Consider the following 6631-nt stretch of genomic DNA (forward strand, 5'->3'; position numbering starts at 1 on the left):
AACTGTAGAACAATAATTAAAAAATGGTAAAATATAACTATTATAAAACAATTTACGTAAGCTTAATGGAATGCATTTTTTAAATTTGACTGAGAAGGTAAATTTTAGAACTTTTTTTAGAAAGTTTTTTAATTTGGAAATCCCATTCAAGATGGTGGTCAATAGCAAGGCCTAATAATACAGTATAGGTTACATTCTCTACAGGTATATTATTTACGGTCAATGCTATTTGGTTATTTGTTGTTTGCAGATTGGAAACAATTAACATAGCTTTGGTTTTTGTAGCATTTATAACCATTCCATTATCCACACACCAGGTTTTAGTGTTTAACAGATCATCAAAACAGGCAGCGTTGAGTTTAGGGTGATATGGTCAGTGAGTTTGATTAGTTAATAATAACATAATAATTAGTTCACTGTCATCATTTAAATTGAAAAGTCTGAATATATTTTGTGGTTTCAAATAGTTAGTGAATCGTTATTCTATCTGAATATATTTTGTGGTTTTATATAGTTAGTGAATAGTTATTCTATCTGAATATGTTTTGTGGTTTCAAATAGTTAGTGAATCGTTATTCTATCTGAATATATTTTGTGGTTTCAAATAGTTAGTGAATCGTTATTCTATCTGAATATATTTTGGGGTTTTATATAGTTAGTGAATCGTTATTCTATCTGAATATGTTTTGTGGTTTCATATAGTTAGTGAATCATTATTCTATCTGAATATGTTTTGTGGTTTCATATAGTTAGTGAATCATTATTCAATCTGAATATGTTTTGTGGTTTCATATTGTTAGTGAATCGTTATTCTATCTGAATATGTTTTGTGGTTTCATATAGTTAGTGAATCGTGATTCAATCTGAATATGTTTTGTGGTTTCATATAGTTAGTGAATCGTTATTCTATCTGAATATGTTTTGTGGTTTCATATAGTTAGTGAATCGTGATTCAATCTGAATATGTTTTGTGGTTTCATATAGTTAGTGAATCGTTATTCTATCTGAATATGTTTTGTGGTTTCATATAGTTAGTGAATCGTGATTCTATCTGAAAGTGTTTTGTGGTTTCATATAGTTAGTGAATCGTGATTCAATCTGAATATGTTTTGTGGTTTCATTTAGTTAGTGAATCGTAATTCAATCTGAATATGTTTTGTGGTTTCATATAGTTAGTGAATCGTTATTCAATCTGAATATGCTTTGTGGTTTCATATAGTTAGTGAATCGTGATTCAATCTGAATATGTTTTGTGGTTTCATATAGTTAGTGAATCGTTATTCTATCTGAATATGTTTTGTGGTTTCATATAGTTTGTTAATTGATAGGTTAACAAAGTTGAAAGGAACCTTCCATGATAAATTTAAAAGCTGGTGGGAATATTACTAAAATCTTGATACAATTTAAGTTATGGTGAGAAAAGTGTACTGTACACACAAATCTGATCACTTTAGAAACATAATTTCTATATTTGATAAAATTTTACAATTTTTACAAAAGCTGCAAAGTTTTGGCACCCCGAAACCATAATAAAATCCTTCAAATAAATAGAGGTGTTCTTCAAAATTATACTAAATAATAATTCTAGCGAATACAACTTAAATTTACTGAATTTAAAAGTTCAAATTGTGTATTCTTATTGATTTGCGATAATTTGACAGTACCCGGCAATATTTTTATGATGATGATAATTTTACCGAGTAAAGCAAACGTCGCAGCGCAGGGTCTGTAACCAGATTAAGCGATTAATTCTGTCCTGTGCCAATTTGCAAGTGCCGATGCCCCACCATTTGAAAAAAAGTTATTGAATTATTTCAAAACAAGATACAAAAGAAACCAATCAAAAAAGTTGAATGAAGGTCAATACAAAAGTTATTATTAGAGAGGTCATAAAGATGTGCATGTATGTAATATGATACTGGTCAAACATAACTGGACCCCGTTTCTCAATCTTCAGCGCGGGACTGAATAATAAAAGCAAGTTTTGTCAAAATCCAGCAACAATCATGCCTTTTAGTGTTTAAAAACTAGATTTGAAAGAGTTTTCAAGAACAAGGGCAGTAACTCATACTAAATATTTTTCAATTCTTCTGATTTTCGATAGGGTTCATTCACACCAAGTTTTCAAAATCCGGCAAGAATTGTGCCTTCTAGAGTGATTACGAGCTAGAAATTGAACGCGTTTTCAAGAACAAGGGCAATAACTTATACTAAATATTTTTCAATTCTGCTGATTTTCGATAGGGTTCATTCACACCAAGTTTTCAAAATCCGGCAAGAATTGTGCCTTCTAGAGTGATTACGAGCTAGAAATTGAACGCGTTTTCAAGAACAAGGGCAATAACTAATACTGAATATTTTTCAGTTTTTCTGATTTTCGATAGGGTTTATCCTTGGGTGAATACAAACACTCACACCAAGTTTCGTCAAAATCCATCAAGAATTGTGCCTTCTAGAGTGTTTACAAGCTAAAATTGAACGCGTTTTCAAGAACAAGGGCAATAACTCATACTTAATATTTTTCTATTTTTCTGATTTTCGATAGGGTTTATCCATTTCATGTGGGCGTATAAAAATGACTAAACAGTCCTACACACAAACAGACAGCGTTGAGTTTAGGGTGATCTGGTCAGTGAGTTTGATTATTTAATAATAACATGATAGCATGATCATTTAAATTGAAAAGTAAACATTCCATACTGGGAGGAAATGGAACTTGATACTTTTACTGTCATAAAAAGAAATACCCTAATTTAAGAATTTGGTCAAGTTTTAAGAAGGGAAGAGAGTTTGAAACTGTAGCCAGAAATAGAAATTCGGCTCTGTAGAAAGAACTCTATTATATAAAATATTATGATCATGCCATCCGAATTCATTTGTTGCAAAACTCCTTGGCTAGTGTAAAGATCTATATTTCTGTCACTCAAACTGAATGTAGTTATTAAATTGATTCATATTCAAACTGATGTGCAAAAACTTTAGAATAACGATGCAGCCATGTCAGGATAGTTATTAAGGTTTATCATCAAGTTAAATAGGTAAAACAAACAAATTATAATTACACTGTAAAAATACCAAATGTACAGAAAAGCAGCTAATCCAAATAAATCCCAATGAAACTCACACTTAACCATAGAATTACAAAAAATTTACTCCAGTCTCTAACAATCGTGTCCAGATTATTTAGATTTCAAGTCATAAAAATAAATAGGTTCGTAGTATTAGAAATGTTCTCAGAGCTCAGATATCAGTGACTTGTCCCGGCGGCCGTCTTGGAGATTGTCGTCTTGTATAATTACCCTTGTTGAGAATCCCGTTTACTTACCCTAGTTGTTGATTGTGTATACTGATCTTAGTTGCGGATCGTGATTACCTTTCCTAGTTGTGAACCTTGCATACTTACCCTAGTTGTGAATCTAGTGTACTTACCTACGTCTGTTGATTGTGTATACTGACCATCATACATACTGCAGATTGTGTTTACTTACCCTAGATGTGAATCTTGTATAATTACCCTAGTTGTGGTTCGTATATACCTAACTAAGTTGTGAATCTTACTTACTTACCCTAGTTGTGATCGTGTATACATCTTGTAAAATTAACCCAGTCGGTGGATGTGGTATATTTGATCTATTGTTGAATCCTGTAACTTACCAATGGTCCCTGTATGCTGGTTCTAGTGTAGACTAACCTTGTATATGTGCATAAGTAGTGCCCCTTGTTTACCTGATCCTAATTCGAATACAAATCACTGTATGCCCCCCAAACTATATTTGAACCCGATTTCTATTACACTTACGTATACAGCCACCTGTTTTCTTCTTCCAAGTCTCACAATTCTGAATTTGATCAAATTATTTATTGAAAGCCAACACAGCCTCCAACTGTCTTTGTCTGTAGCTTGGTTTGTGCTTGTGGACGGACGGAATTCTTGGTGATGACGACTTTTGTCTGGTGTGGACTCTCTCTGCACTTTTGCACACTTTCTTTCATATATTTATATAAATAATCAATCGTGGTAACTATCACTCTACATTATTTTTTAATTATTATATATATTAGAATGTTGACTTACTTATTTAGTTATCTATTCATTTATGTTTTCTGTATTTTGGTACATTGTATTTGGTGACGGATTAGCATAAGCCTCGGATTGTTTCCGAAACCCTATTTATATAAAAATATAATACTGTTTAAAACAAACTTGTCAAGTGTTATGAAACCTTTGAATGATTTGCTGATAATCCAAGATGTATCTTGGATAGGGGATAAAGCTCAAGAAGAAGCATTTTCAAGGATCAAGAAACTGATAACCTCAAGTCCTGTTTTAGCTGTATTTGATATTCAGAAACCAACAATGGTTAGTGCTGACGCGAGTCATTATGGTATAGGTGGGGTGAATAAGCAAAAATACAATGACACTTGGAAATCTGCTGCATACTGCTCTAGAACATTAACTGATGCTGAAACTCGCTACGCGAATGAAACAATGTCATTAGTTGGGGCTAGAGAAAAATTTGATCAATATTTATGGGGTCTAAATTCCTTTAGTAACTGATCATAAACCCCTTATTCAATTAATAAACAGAAAAGACATTGATCAAGAACCAGTAAGGTGTCAAAGAATGCTGATGCGCTTAATGTGATATAATCCAATATTATCGAATATAATATTCCCTGGGGAAAACAATGATAGTAGCCGATACGCTTTCAAGAAGTCCACAGTAAGACAGTAGTTCTAACGTGATAAAAGAAGATGTTCGAGTTTATATTAATCCAATAAAATATCTAATTGAATAACATTCGCCAAGCAACTTTCAAATGATGAAACTTTACGAAATGTATTACAAAATGTTAAAAATAGTTGGCCAGATTTTAAACGTGATGTTAATCCGAAAATTCTAGTTTATCTTTCGGTTCGTGTAAGATTATGTTAAATAGGTGGATTATTAATTTACTGTAGTAGAAGTCGATGCGTCAAGAAATGATTGATAGAATTCATGATTGACATTTAGGACTTGTGAATCAGAGCAGTAGATCAACTCAACATAAAGAACCGTTATTACCAACAACTATGCCTCAACGCCCTTGATTTATTAACATTTAAAATTAAACAACATAATATGGTGATGGTAGTCGATCATTATTAAAGATATATTGAAATGATTCAACAACAGGTGCAAAAACAATTCATAAGTTAATTGTTAATGGGAAGACAACTACGTACAACTCTTTCCAGAAATTTAAACCCAACATGGCCGAATCTAAGAAATTTGACGGGTAGGGATAAAAAAAAGGACAAAACGAAATTTTGATAATCATAAAGCCTCAAGTGATTTGGAAGAACTTAACCGAGGTGACAATCTGACAATATTATTGTGAAATTAGATTGGTAGAAACGTGGAATTCCAGGTCATTGTTAACAAATGTGTTCAACTATGTTGATGATGATGAATTAGATCCAATTGATATAGATATTATTGTTAATAATCATCGGGATGTAGATCCACCAGATCCACCTCCTGATAATCCGCAACCTGTCCGTGTCGAACAACCTGTCTTACGTCGCTAGGGTCGTACTATTGTAGAACCTGCGTGATATCGTCATTAAATAGCGGTACATCGAAATTTATGTTAATTTATTTAAAAGTTAATAACAGAATGGTAATGTTAATTGAAGGGACTTTTATAAGAGTAGATATATTAGTTCAGATAGATCAGGGATATGTTGAGAACATGAACAAACATTAATTTAAAAATTAAACGAGACTTACCTGTAAGTTGAAGTTTGATTGTATTTCTATATCTGTCAGGTGACGGTCTTAGAGGTAACATAAGATGCGCACGCAGCCTCCTACTTCATATTTTAAAGGTGAATGATAGCAAACAAACCTAAACCCAAGAGTAAAGGGCGGGCAACCAATTCAACCCTTGGAACTCCATTGGGCGGGCATGTTACCTCTAAGACCGTCACCTGACAGATATAGAATTACAATCAAACTTCAACTTACAGGTAAGTCTCGTTTAATTTTTAAATTCTATATCCGTCAGATGACGTAGTCTTAGAGGTCCCATGAGATTTTCAAAGTTGCTATCATGAACACAGACTCTTGATAACAGACAATATTTTAATTTTACTCATTTAAATAAAACATCTTTTCCAAATGATATTCATAAATTAGTGTTAATATTGAGTAAAATCTTTTCTCCAAATTCACCTTCTTTAATTAAAGGCTTCTTATAAAATTTTCTGAAGGTACTATCCTTAGTCCAACCTGCAGTAGCAAGAATAGTATCAATAGATACACTATTTCTCTGAGCAGCACTACATGAAGCTGAACGAATAGAATAAGGCACAAAAATACTAGTATCAACACCTGATAATTGTAAAAGACACTTTAACCACCTAGAAATAGTATCTCTAGAAACTTGCTTATGTGGTTTCTGAAAACTTATAAACAGTCTTTGACTGGTGCCTCTTATATTAGTCGTACGTTTCACATATTCATTAAAAACAGTTACAACACATAATCTCCTATCTGGAGGGAAACCTGGTAAAACTAATTCTTCTTGATGAAAATTAGGACGAGTTTGTTTTAATAATTCACATATTCTAACTCGAATGAAGATT

The sequence above is a fragment of the Lottia gigantea genome (genome assembly GCF_000327385.1).
Source record: "Lottia gigantea unplaced genomic scaffold LOTGIsca_4, whole genome shotgun sequence".
NCBI lineage: Eukaryota > Metazoa > Mollusca > Gastropoda > Lottiidae > Lottia > Lottia gigantea.